The sequence below is a fragment of the Mustela nivalis genome, assembly GCF_964662115.1.
Source record: "Mustela nivalis genome assembly, chromosome: 5".
In the NCBI taxonomy this organism is placed as follows: domain Eukaryota; kingdom Metazoa; phylum Chordata; class Mammalia; order Carnivora; family Mustelidae; genus Mustela; species Mustela nivalis.
Genome location: NC_139024.1, coordinates 33,059,484 through 33,074,236, shown reverse-complemented (window position 1 = coordinate 33,074,236; position 14,753 = coordinate 33,059,484). Strand labels below are relative to the sequence as shown.

At 34.2% G+C, this 14,753-nt stretch overlaps 1 long non-coding RNA gene across 1 annotated transcript in view; it reads left to right on the top strand.

The window, feature by feature from the left end:
* The window catches only part of LOC309865518, a 721,161-nt gene that overhangs the window by 312,731 nt on the left and 393,677 nt on the right, over positions 1-14,753 (top strand). The window contains exon 3 of the long non-coding RNA XR_014312143.1: positions 11,571-11,677. This is a non-coding gene — a long non-coding RNA (uncharacterized lncRNA). The remainder of the gene's footprint in view (positions 1-11,570; positions 11,678-14,753) is intronic.

Here is a 14,753-nt window from a genome sequence, read left to right as displayed (position 1 = left end):
ACCTGAGCCAAAGGCAGAGGCTTTAACCCACTGAGCCACCCAGGCACCCCTAAACTATGTATTCTTGTGAAGTATAAACTCATCAAATATCTGCATTGATCTTCCTGAACATACAGGATTCAGTGTTTATCATGTTATACTTAAGATTCAATAAATACTTTTTTGAATGAATAAAAGATCTATATTACTTAATGAAACATATTTTAGCAAAAAATAAAAGTTCAAATTCTTAAATCAAATATATATATATGTGTATACATATATGAAAAATAGTGCCAAAAATAATAGCATTAAAAGATGTATTTTTATTTGTTTTATACAAATAGTGAATTTGTTGATTTGTATTCAGGAATGAAATACAAAATGAAGCTCACATATCTAACCTTTTCTGATACATTCTTCTTTACGTTACAGTTAGTACCAAAATTCTAGATTCAGATTAAGTGTGCTGATGAAACTGTATACTATACTCTTAGGGCAGCTTTCTCTCAGTTTAAAAAATTTTGGTCAGGGCTTACCTGGGTCATGTCAATGTCTCAGAGAGACTACTATTTTAAAACACATTTCAATATTTGTTTGACAACTGTATACTAGGATTTTTTTTTTTTGGTGCTGAATTATTTTTCCTAAAATTTGAATGTCTCTTAATTTAATATCTTTATTAGTTATCTGGTCCTCTTCTTTGAGTTCCCTCAAAATAAAACTCCACCAACACATGAACTTTAGAGAATAAAGTAGAATTTAGAAAAAATCAAAATAGAGGGCATATTTACACAATGCATAGCTTTTAAAAAAATTTTATATTTTTTTCTCACCATAGCACATACCCTCCCCAATATCCATTACTCACCCACTCCATCCCTCCCATCTTCCTCCCATCCAGCAGCCCTCAGTTTGTTTCCTGAGATTAAGAGTTTCCCTCTCTGGTTTCATCTTGTTCCATTTTTCCCTCCCTTCCCCTTTGATCCTCTGTTTTGTTTCCCAAATTTCTCATAGCAGTGAGGTCATAGGATAATTTTCTCTGATTGACTTGTTTCGCTTACCATAATACCCTCTAGTTCCATTCATGTCATTGCAAATGGCAAGATGTCTGGGGTTTATGATGGCTGCATCGTATTCCATTGCATATATATACCACTTCTTCTTTATCCATTCATCTGTTGATGGACATCTAGGCTCTTCCAATAGTTTGGCTATTGTGGACACTTTTGCTATAAACATTCAGGTGCATGTTGTATTATTACCCTGAAGATACAAATGTAGTGATCTGAAGGGGCAATGCATAACTTCTAACTCAAATGACATCTCAGGGAAGTTCCAAATACCTCTCTTCAACCTCAAAGCTACTAAGATCTTTTCTCCCTGGTGTTCTTTAGCCTTCTTGCCCTCTTTCAGTAAAATTATATTTGATATCCCCCCCCCATGTATCTTTTCCTAATTCATAGAAAACAAAAGGGATATAGTTTGACTCTTTTAAGTAGGTAATATAGATACAGTTTTAAAATAAAAACTCCTGCGTTAGGCCTCCTAAATTATTGCCTTAAAGTTTTAGGGGAAATACAGAGGGTAGGTAGGAAGAAGTAAGAGAAGTCATAAAGTTCCACCTACTTACCACTTGTTATAGTTCTTTTAACTCAGAGAACAACACTAGAGCCACTAATCTTGTTAATATTTAGTGTATTTATTTTGTACAGGAATTCTGTGATGTGATGGTGTTAAACTGTGTAGAGACTGGTAGAAGTACAGGAGGGTAAGCAGAAAATCTCTGGAATTCAAATCCCACCAATTATATTTATATTACTACCATTATGCTGAGCAAATAATTCCTCTGAACTATAAATTCTTCATTTGTAAAATGGAAATAAGATAACATCCACTTCCATGATTGTTACTCACCTCAATGCCTGATACATCATAGTTCTTCTGTTAAGCACATTTCTTCTTTCCCACCACCTCTAATCTCTATAACCCTCCATAACTAGTTAAGATAAAGGGGAAACAATGAATTTAAAACCTACAGTAAATCAGTAAACAATCCAAAATGTTCATACTGGTTACCTACTTTGTCTAGAACTTTTTTGAACAGTAGGGATTGTCTTATTCTATTTGGGTAGCTCTAACAAAAATTCCATAGACTGGGTGGCTTATATACAACAGAAATTTAATTCTCACAGTTCTGGAGTCTGAGGTCCAAGATCAAGGTGCTGGCAGATTTGGTGTCATATAGGGGCCCACTTTCTGATTTATAGATGGCTGACTTCTTGTTGTGTCTTTACATGATGGAAGAGGGAAGAGAGCTGTCTGGGGTCCTTTTTATGATAGCACTAATCCCATACATGAGGGTTCCACAATCATGTCCTAATCACTTCCCAAAGGCTCTACATCATTATACCATAACATTTGGGATTAGATTCTCAACATATGAATTTTAGAGGAATACAAATATTCAGTCCATAATAGAGATACAAACAGGAATAAAACAGAGTTTCTGTTGGAGGTACCTCTGGCTTAGAGCCAAGATCAAGAGGAATCTAGTGAAACTACTTCTTCAGCGGATAAGATCTGAAATGAGTAGATTGTCAGGTATTTAAGAGATGTAAAGTCTACAATAGTTTGGCTATCCCAAGAAGAATTTTGGATGGCCAACATGATGCTTTCCATTGGGTGGTATTACCTTGTTCAGTTGACCATGATCCACATTGTAATCATGTAGCCAGGGGCTCAGTCTTTGTGTAGAAGTACACATTTAACAAATCTTATAGTTATTAATGAATATCCTAGAATGTCAATTTATTATGATAAATGAACAAGATACCATTATATATACTGAAAAACTGATTTATCCATAAATAGCCTTTTTCCTATGGACATATTTATATAGGAATCCAAATTAAAATAAAAAGGCTGATAAGGCAGCAAACAATTAATAAATGAAATAGATGATCTTAAGAAGCATACACTAACGTAGCTTCAGGTACATTTTTTTTCTTATTATAAAGATAATTTTACCAATGAATGGCATGCTATGTGGTAGGCAAATATGGGATAATATAAGAAAAAGTGACTAGTGTTAGAATTAATGGGAAGTATATTTTTAATAGGGTGATGACTTTTCAGTAGGAGGTTAACTACACACCTATTAGAAATGGAAAGAATGCCTGTTGTCTATTTTAATTTTCTATGTGAAGTAAGAGGACATTTTTAGGAGTACTGTCTCAATACCTGTTCCTGAAGATTTCTGACATTTTCTTTCTACCCATTGCCCAGGAAAATATCTCAGAATTAGAGGGAAAGTGAAAAATAACTATAGATTATACACATTTTTCTTTTTTTTCCTAAATAGCCTTTAATTTCCCAGCTATTCTCTGAGCATTTATTTAAAGTGAAATCCACATGATTGCTTAATAGTTTATTTAGTTTTCTACTTAATGCTTGTCACAAAAGTAGGATAATGTGGGGAAAGAATACATAATTTAGCCCTGACTTCAAGCAACTTTGAAATCTTATTGGAAAGACAAAATAAAAGTTTGAAACAAAAACTTTATCAAATAGTAATAAGTCAGTTATTTAGAATGGATTTAACAAATATTTCTAAGCTTATATTCTGAGCACAGTTCTGGACGAGGTATAGGGATGCCAAAAATAATGATTCCTGTCTTTGAGGCACTCACAAGGAAATCCAACACATGACAAAGAGTTGTCTCACACTAATGGAGTATGTGTAGATGCCAAGGGATGCTGAAAAGAAGTGATCAAAGATCAAAGGATATAGTTGTTACCTAGATAAGATTTCCTATGCAGGCAATTTGAGAGTTGGGTCTAGAAAAGCATTAACTGGCAAATACGGTGTAGGACAGTCCAGGAGCTAGAACAGGGGACAGGGGTGGGGTTGATAGTGGTCTGTCATGTGGGTGGGTGTGATGTAGAATCATAAGCAAAATCAGTTTAGAAAAAGAACAATTTTGCTTCAAAGAAGAGTGCTATCTTTCAACTTACTTTTCCTTTGATCAATCCATTATGCCTTCTCTCTACTCTCAGTTCTTCTTGGTCTTAGTTCCTTACAGACAAGCACAACATAATGCAGGTTCCCCTGCAATGTGAAAGTAGTGTTCCTATGAAAATTTTCATAAGCCAAAATGGTGTAAAGAAATAATTACCATTAATTTATGTGAAAAATTTTTGAGCATTCCCAGACACAAAAAATAACCTCTCAGCATTTTCTGATAACCTTAGGACACATCTTGATAAAGGATGCACAAAATAAACTGAGACTAAGAACAGATACTCACAGACTTAGTTCAAGCTATAGTAGCTTGATGCTTAGATGCTGAGTTTAGTTTTTAAGGAAGGAGCTTGGTGGGGGGCCACTCTTACTGCTGAGGGTACACACTACCTCTAAACTGCTTGCTGCAACACAATTCAAACTATTTTTGATTTTCATAAAAGTGTAAATCCCCTTGGATTCCTTTTGATTAGCAAAAACACATATTTAGATATTTCATAAAAGCAAAGTGGTGTAATGTGATCTTTCAAAAACTAGAGATATCTGTCTTGTTTATTCAGCTTTTAGGAATTTGGTTGCTAGACTATTTTCAAGTGACCAAGGACTGAAGGGGAAATTCTTTGTTCTTAGTTCATGATTAAATAAGTACAGAAAGTTCAGGACTTACCCTACTATAATAGTTCTATCTTCAACATATTGATACAAGCTCACCTTGCTGTCCCATAGGCAGTAGGTAGAAAAATAGAGGGTGGTGCCTTGTGCAGTCTGCTCTAGGAGCTGGAGATTAAGGTGGCATATCTACATCACTTCCACTCATACTCCTCTGTCCATAACTCATTTACATGGCCCCCTCTAACTGCAGGGAAGGCTGGAAAATGTTGACTCCCTCTGTGTTATTCACAGAGTCTCTGGGCAAGAAGAAAAATCCATGTACTAAATAGTAGTAGGAATCCTCGTTCTGGGTATGCAAGGATGTTATCAGGGAGGTCACAAGTGGCTGATCAGACAAAGTTAGACACTAGTTGCCCTCTTTCCACACTCTTAGAGCTAAAGGAAATTTGGATGATAGCAGTATAGTGGGTCTCTGGGATCAAAGATCCAGAATTATAACTAGAGAATGAAAACATGACTTGTGTACCTCAGTGAAGCTGAGGTATGAAAATATAGGAGTTATTAATATTAGTTTAGTAGGTATCACTGTATATTTAGGGCTAGTGGGTCAGCACTCTTTATGCTTGTTCATCTCTGCCTTTTTGGTGTCCATATATGCCCTTAAAGATTTATGCATTAAGACCAATTAGTCATGGAGTCAGATATCTCTCCCATTCACCTGTGTTTCCCCTGCCATACCTGGCTGTGGGTTCAGTTAATACAAATGAAATCTAAAGGAATGAATTTATGTTTATGTGAGGTATCAAATATGTCTGCACATGCAGTTACATTCATCTATTTCAATTCTGTGAGTTTGTTTTCCCTTTTAGCCTCAAGGTCTAAAAGAGCATAATTTTTGTCTTTTTATTTTTTCAGAGTTCTAGTATACAATGCACCCATAATAGATGGATAGTTAGTAATGATGATTCTACAGTTGCACATATTATACCATTAATAAGAAGTTTTAAATTCATGTTACCCATTTTAGCCTGTACTCACTTGCTGCATAGTCAAATATACAATGTGTTTCTTTTATGAATTAGCTTTACTCTAAGTGTAAAGCATAGATTTGTTCTTAACATCTGATGCCCTGTATTTTCAGACTGTTTTTTTTCAGACTGTTTATTAATTTTCTTTTTTTTAATTAATTTTTAAAACAGAACCATCATTGAATAAAAAGAGGACATTAACTGATAAAGTGTGTGTGGGTCTAAGTGCGTTTGTGTTTAGTGTTGGTATTGTATGGGTGAATGTTCAGTAGTTCCTAAAATAAATAAACACAAATATTTCTTGATGTCAGTATTTTTTTCTAAGTGTTATCTATAATTTTCTTCTTGTGTGTAAACAAACAATAGCACACAAGTGCACTATGGTTTATAGCTCAATAAATTAATCTTAGATTCATTTTGCCTTAATCGATGAATAACTATTCCTTTCTGATCTCAGTAAGATCCCATAAAAAGGGTGTTACACCTGTAGCCTTGTTCCTTTAGAGCCCAGAAACAAAACTGTAAAATTATTAAATTATTGAATTGCCTGGGTAATATATACATATATAGTACTCAGCACCTACAGTAGTTATGCATAATTCTAAAAAGGATACCATATACAGCCATGGTGTTCTTGGTAAAATGCTATGAAATAGTGACATCTTTTATTATATCTTTCAAATGCATACAGACAATGATAATTAGAAAATAATCCTGTGGTGAGTACTTATAATAAATTTATACTATCAACACATGTCTGGAATAAAGTAGCCCGTTCAACCAAAGTAAAAAGAAAAAAAGTTATACATCACACACATACTCTCATACACTCTCCCATATAAATTTTTCCTCCTCTCCCTCCATTATAGAAGGAGAGGCATAAATTGGTTTGTCTCTTATAATAAACTATTTGGGTGGATAAAAACATTGACCAAAAGGGAGCTCTAGGGACTCTTCCGGAAGGCATCCAAGGATCAAGGGTGCTTGATGTCTGTGGGAAGATCAACAACTGACTGCTGGTTTCTATAGAATCATGGCTTCTGGGAATTGAGGAAGTTAGTTCTTATTTTGCATTCTTGTGAAAAAGTTAGAGCTGACCTTTGTATTAGGCCTAGCCTTACTTTTATTTTTAAATGTACAATGACATGGAAGTTTCAGCATCATAAGAAGTGGAGAGCAATCAAAGATAGATTTTATTATCCTTCCCTCTCATCCAAAGCAGTGTTACTGAAAGTTTAAATGTGACTTGTATGACATCTAGTCTTGCTAAAGGCTGGTTTCAGGCATGGGCACAGAGGAGTTTTACAACCTACAACCAAGTTTTATCCATGAATGAAAGTAATTTTCTTCCTTTTTTTCTAATTTGGACAGATTTCTTTCATGCCTAATTACCATGGCTAGAGCCTCCAGTGCAGTGTTGAATACAAATGGTGAAAATGGGCATCATCATCTTGTCAACCTTAAGGGGGAAATTTTAGGTCTTTCATTATTGACTATAATTTTGGCCATGAGTTTTTCATAAATGCCCTTTATAATGTTTATTTACCATGAAATTTCTTCTCAATTTGTTGAATGTATTTATCATGAAAGGGTATTAGATTTCATAAAACCATTTTCCTGCATCAATTGAGATGATCATTTTTTTGTTATTACACTCCTTCAAAAAATGTTTTTATTTGAAATTAGTTGACATACAATGTTACATTAGTTTCAGGTGTACAGCTTGTTGATTTGACAAGTTTATGCATTATGCTATGTTCACCACAAGTATAGCTAACATAAAACTGATTAAATTGCTATTACAATATTGACTGTATTCCTCATACTCTGCTTTTTATTTCAGTGACTTAGTTATTCTGTGACTGGAGACTTGTATCTTCCATTACCTTTCACATATTTTGCCCAATGCCATATTCCCCTTCCCTCTGACCAGCATCAATTTGTTCTTTCTCTTTATAGTTCTGATTTTGCTTTGTTTGTTTGTTTGTTTAAGATTCCATTTATGAGTGGAATTATATTCTTTATATATTCTTTATATTCTTTAATTATATTACATTCTTTTCTTCAGTGAGTATCTTTACAATCATTAATTTCTTTAACAGACATATTGCTTATCTTTATTTCATTTAGTTCTTTTTCTGAGTTTTTCCCTTGTTCCTTCATTTGGAGCATATTCCTTGGTTTTTCCATTTTGCTTGGCTTTCTGTGGTTGTTTCTATGGGTTAGTCCTTTAAGTTCAAACACATTCTAAAAACAACAAACAAAACCAAGAAACAACAAGAAAAAAAACACAAATAAAATTAAGAGTTCTTTTTCTTTTCCTCCTTCTCTTCTTTTTATACCCACTTCTCTACATTTTAATGTATATGTTATCATAGTTTATATCTTTTTATTCATATTTTTCTTATTTCTAATTATGACCCCTTTTTTCCCACTTGAGATCCCTTTAACATTTCTTGTAATTCTGGTTTAGCGGTGGTTTGTCTGGGAAACTTTATATCTCCTTCAAGTCTGAATGACAAACTTACTTGGTAGAGTATTCTTGGTTGTAGTTTTCTTCCTTTCATCACATTGAATATATCATGCTTCTCCCTTTAGAGTTTTAAGAGTATAGGTCTTAAGTTTGTTCCTAGATATTTTATTATTTTAGGTGCACTTATAGGTGGATGACTTCCTAAATGTCTCTTCAACTTTGTTGTTATTATATAGAAACACTACTGATTATAATAACAGCTGCTATTGCTATTATATAGAAATACTACTGTTATTATATAGAAACACCCTAGGTTAGGAAGGTTTCAGATATAATTTCTTCAAATAAGTTTTCTACACCCTCTATCTCTCTTCTTCTTCTGGGACTCCTTTAGTGTGAATGTGTGTTTACCTAATGTTCAAAAGCTCTCTTAATCAATCCTCATTTTTAAAAATTTTTTTTTCTCTTTGCTGTTCAGCTTGTGTACTTTCCATTAGCTAGTCTTCATGGTCTTCTGCATCCTCTATTCCTCTATTCTACTGTTGATTCTCTCTAGTGTGTTTTTTTATTTCAGTTATTGTATTTTTCAACTCTGATTGGTTCTAGTGTTTTCTATCTTTTTATTGAAGGTCCCAATGAGTTCTTCCATTCTTTTCATCAGTGAGTATCTTTACAATCATTACTTTAATTTCTTTAACAGACATATTGCTTATCTTTGTTTCATTTAGTTCTTTTTCTGAGTTTTTCCCTTGTTCCTTCATTTGGAGCATATTCCTTGGTTTTTCCATTTTGCTTGGCTTTCTGCGGTTGTTTCTATGGGTTAGGCAAAATGGCTACTTCTAAATTTGGAGAAGGGGTCTTGTGTATAGTGTCCCCTATGCAGACTATGTACGTGGTAACTTTTGTGGACTGGCTGGAGCTGTGGCTATATATGCTAATTACTCTTTTAAACCACAGCTTTTTACAGAAAAAGTAATGAAAAAATAATGATAAAATAGTAAATTAAGAGAAAAAAATTTTAAGAAGAAAAAAGTGAAGAAGAAACAAACAAACAAAAAGAACAGGAAAAGGATAAAACCAAAGAGAAAAACAAAACCACACAAGACAAATTTTAAAAAGTAAAACAAACAAACAAACAAACTAAACAAAATACCCCCCCACATATCCCCACAGAATTGTAGCTTGTTTTCTGTGTCCCAGACCACAGGCAGCTGGTATATGCTTATGAACCCTAAGCTCTCTGAAGTGGCAAACTCACTGAGAGGACTGGAGGGCCTGCCACAGTATTTAGATCCCATTCTTGTAAAGGCTTTTAAAGTAAGGTGGGAATATAAACTCATCGTTTTCCATTTCCTCTGATCTGGAGAGCTTTCTTGCAGCTCCTTTGCCACTTGGTGAAGTTGTATGTTGTCTCTTTTTTTTTTTTTTTTTTTTTAATTTTTATTTTTTATAAACATATATTTTTATCCCCAGGGTTACAGGTCTGTGAATCACCAGGTTTACACACTTCACAGCACTCACCAAAGCACATACCCTCCCCAATGTCCATAATCCCACCCTCTTCTCCCAAACCCCCTCCCCCCAGCAACCCTCAGTTTGTTTTGTGAGATTAAGAGTCATGGAGGCTTAAGTGTATGTTGTCTCTTAAATGCTAATTTCTCTTTTAAGCCATGGCTATTTTTCTGTGCCCAAAGATAAAGAGCTCTGTTTCTGGTCCCTTAGTACTATCCTTTCCTACTGCAGTTGGCAGCCTAGGGATGGGGGTTCCATGAAATGGAACAGTGTCACTGGACAGGTAGAACAGACTCCTCAGCTCTGTATTGTCCTCAGTTTCTCCAAAATCAAAATCAAAGAAAATGGATATAAGTGAGTAATTTATTTGAATGCCATCCCAGAAAATGTGATCAAGGGATATGGGAAGTAAAACCAGAAGAAGATTACAGTGTCTCAGTCTCTTGCCATTTTGCTATTCTTTCAATCTTTGGTTGTTTAGTAGCTGTTCAGTCAGCCCTCAGTTCTTCTTTAGAAGGAATTATTATATTAATTGTAATTTGGTGTGTTCTGTGAAGGGGTGAGTTCAGAGTCTTCCTATGTCACTGTGTTAAACCAGAACCTGTTTCCCCACCCCCCCCCTTAGCTCTATTAATGTGATTTATTACACTGATTTTAGTATGGTCAACTCTAATACATTATTTTAAATTCTCAATACTTATTTTAACTGTGGCTGTTGCCATTAGTTGCATTCAATCTTTGTTTTATTTCATGTAGATACAAATTAATAATGCCTCACTCACAAATGGTATGAGACCACCTGTAGGAAACTGTTTGGCAATCATACATGAGCAACTTGGAATTACAAAGTAGGTGGCAACATTCAGAGTGCCCTTTGGGACTCTGTGGAATGGGAACCTATGGTTTAATGGTTCTCCTTTTCTTCCTTTGGGGACATGATGCTAAAGTCTGTTTCATAAGGCTTCTTAGAAGGTCTTGCTAGGTTAAGCAACCAGTGGCACTGACTTGATTATATATCCTTGTATTTATTTGTTCTTCTTCTGGTTTTACTTCCCATATCCCTTGATCACATTTTCTGGGATGGCATTCAAATAAATTACTCACTTATATCCATTTTCTTTGATTTTGATTTTGGAGAAACTGAGGATAATACAGAGCTGAGGAGTCTGTTCTACCTGTCCAGTGACACTGTATGAGATAGAGGGAACTTCCAGGACATAGTGTGGCTCCTAGCACTTGATCTTGCTTATACTAGATGTTACAAGTGCTATATTGTTCGTTTTCTATTTGTAAGGACTCTGCTACTATTTTTGATTTTGAGTTTTGAGGTATTCCCTAAACTCATTCAAGATTCTTTGTTTTTGAGTTTTGAGGTAGTCCCTAAATTCATTGAAGTCTCTTTGTTTTTCCATTAAATCTTTCTCCTTTTCTCCTTTTGACTATAGGACAATATTCTACAATAATTGCCTTCATTAATTAAAAAGGGATACACCTGCAAAGGGAATATGAGGGGTGGTTCTTATGTATATGTGCATTTTGAGTGATTGGGGATTAGTGATTAAAATAATACATCTTATATTTTTAAAATCATATGTCAGATACTATGTCAGGTTTAATCTCTGCATCTTCATCATAAAGCGGGTGCTAGTATTCCGTTTTTATATGTAAGAAATTTGACTTCAGCTGATATCAGCTACTCAAATCTTGCTTCTTAACCACACTACTAGACATTATAAGATGTTCTTTCTGTGAATGAGTTAAAGCTTTAATTATAAAGAGTATGATGCTTTTTTTATTGAAATCTTGAAACATAACAGAGCATAACAGGAAAATGGACTTGATTTTCTTGATGGTACACTCAGAGTTTAAAAATCTCAGATTTGCTCTTGTGTCTACACAGACAGAAACTGGAGATTTTAATTTTTTATCATTTGTCTTCTAGATGTCCTTGGCATGTGCACCCCTGTGGAATCCAGTTCATCTCCAATCTGTCAGCAAGCATCAGAGGTAGTTTTGACTCCTTATGTCCTGAGCCTGTGCACAAAATATGTGAGTACACCGAGATAATGAAGCCAATTTTACTGTTCTCAAGGGTCTTCTAAAATGATTTTGTAATGGTTCTTGTATTGGAATTAATTTACCCTATACTTTCAGGCTGAGGAGGAAAGGACAATGTTTGGTTAAGATTAGAAAATATCTTGGAATTGTCTTATTTGTACAGGCTCATTTTTTGCCCCAGAAAGGCTTTGATGGACATGACCCTGAGTTAAATCCAGAGGTTTACCTCAGTGAGAAACAAACAAAATTCTCCATTATATCAAGTAATTTAAAAATTAACAAATGATAGACCATAAAATATATGAATGTATATATAGGAAACTTTCCCATTGCAAACTAGCATCTTTTTCATCCAGCTTTTAAGAAGGTAACATATTAGGAATTCCTTCTCTCTGCTCTTGAGGCAGGGTAGTATCCTCTCAAAAGAAACCCAGAACTTTGAAATGTTTCCTAGTTAAGCTAGTGGTTGCATCAACAATTTAGAACTTTTGATGCTTTTAATTTTGGAATTGTTGTATATATCTGTACCATGAGAACTTTTTGCAAATGGTTATTTTTTGCTTTGGGATAGGATACTTTGGGTATATAAAATGATTATTCCTGCTGAGGAGAATACTAGGTTTTATGTTTTTTATTTGTAGGGATTCAGACACTGATTTTAGACATAGGTTTGTGAATTTTGAGCCAATTGTTGAGTTTTCATTGTGCTGAAATGAGCATTTGCTTAGTTTGCTGGTAACTGGAAAGGGACAAAATAATAACCTAGTTAAATTTATTTAATTTTGGAAAATAGCATATGTAAAGTTAAAGAGATTGATTTTGGAAATAAGGGGTTGCTAGTTGTGTTTACTAAATAAATCTATTTTACTTTTTAGCTGGACACTGAACCTTTTGTGCATTCTTGGCCCACAATGTAACTTTTTTTTTCTCATTTTGATTTACCCAAAGCAGGCCAGTTTCCCATAACAGGCTTCCTTGCTGAAGTATGAATTTATGAGCTAGTAGGTTTGAAGAACTTTAGGAAGATTTGAGTTGAAGCTACACTGAGGTGAAGAAGAAAGTATTTCTTTATATCCTAGCAGACTCTTCCTGTAGGAATAAAAATGTAATCAAAGGCTTTTAATTAATGAACAATCACTAAGTAGCTAAATAGGGAAGTTTCTCATGAAATCTTGTCCTATTTATATTGCTTATGTTTTATTGCACATATAGGTATTATTTATTACAGGGAAGAGGTAGCCACTCAAACTAGTCCAAGTTGAAGTTTTATTGCTAGATTTTTGAGAGACTCAGGGAACCTAGCAGTTATAGCTAGAATTTTAAGTTCTAGCCAGTTTTTATTTTAGGAGGAAGGTTAAAAGTAATACTCCTTCTCTTATTTTGCTTCACAATTTCAAGATATCTATAACATTTATTTCAGTAATGAGAATCAGATATAAATGACACCTCCAATAAGCAACAATTCTTTCTACATAATCTAGCTGTCATTGAAGAAGTATGTCAGTGTATTTCAAGAGCTTTTCAAATAAATCAATTAGCAAAACTTTGTCAATAGAATTTATTTTAAATATTTCCTTTCAGAGTTTCTTGCAATCATGCTTTAAACATTAAAAAATGATGGATTTTTTTCTTTTAGATCAGTGGATGAACATACTGAATCACTTATTTGAATTTCCATATATTCTCCCTTTAATAATCTCTGTGTCTATTCTTTAACTATTACCCCTTTCCTCAGATACACCAAAAATTTGAAAACTTTCCTTAATTATCTTTTAGTTTTCATGTTTCTGTACAGAAACAGTATACCATTCAGATTCCAGAATCTGTGTGTTTTTTTTTTTTTTTTCCTCTTTCGTGCTAGAAGATTTCTCCACATTTGGTGATCCTTCGCTAGCTTTCTACATATAAGAGTAAGGGCCTCATATTTATTTGGAAAGCCTACTTAGAAATATATTAACTAGTAAGCTTTATTACCATGTGAATAGGTAGTAACATAGCTTTCTAATTGAGAGACCCTAAATCTAATATTTTACGTGTTCTCTCTGGGCCTTCCAGTTTGTCTAGAGAGGACTTCTCTAATTTTATGCTTGGAGGGTAAAAGCCTAGTGGTCCATGTTCTGGAAACTGAGGCAGCAAATGACCCACAGCTTTCACCATTCAGTACAGCATTTTGTACTTCATCCCCTGTTACTCAGTAGAACATCTCACCCTGTCATTAGCTATACAAACCCCTATAGTATAAACCTCTGATCTTCTGTTGGGGTAAGAGAAGGGATCTGGTGTCTATTTCTTAGGTAAATATCCAAGTAATCCTCTTGTTTTATTCATACACCATTTCCCCACTATATTAATATCTCACCTTCAGCTATATCTGGTATTTCCATATCCTGAGAGTTTCTGGGCTTTTTGGTAGAATTGCCAGTTTCCTATTGACTTCCTTCAGTTTGGGATGAGGTTTCAGCTTTATTTGGTTTGCTAAGCAGTCGCAATTTATCTATCTATCTTCCAACATTTCAGAAATGGTTTTGATGTTGCTTATCTGCTATCTTTTCCTCTCCTATTTTTTCCACCTTTATGGGTTTATAATTTTTAAAATTCTTTCACTTCCAGTTTAGTGTGGTTTTTGTAAGGATGATGAATAAATAAATGCATGCATCCACTGTGATGCTTAATCAGAAGTTCATAAGATATCTTAAAGCAGTACATGCAGAAGGTAGTGATACCTCCATAATATGACAATAATACTATTTATAATATCAATTTATCACTATAATATCTGCAAATTAAAGAGGGCATAGTATTTATGGAAGCATAAAGGCCTGCTTTTTTCCAGGTTTCATGCTGTTTTTTCAGTAGAAGAACTAATTCACCTGAAACCTTTACAGAGCCTCCTGCCTGAGTTCTCCAGTTTTACTTTGTAGATCTTTCTGTTGTAATACTTACAACATTTTCCTCAAATTGTTTGTTTATCTTTTTTCTCACTAAGCTCTAGCTACTTGAAGGGAAATATTAAATCTTATTCATCTTTGTACTCCCTGGGCTTAGCACAGTGCTTGCTTTGCATGCA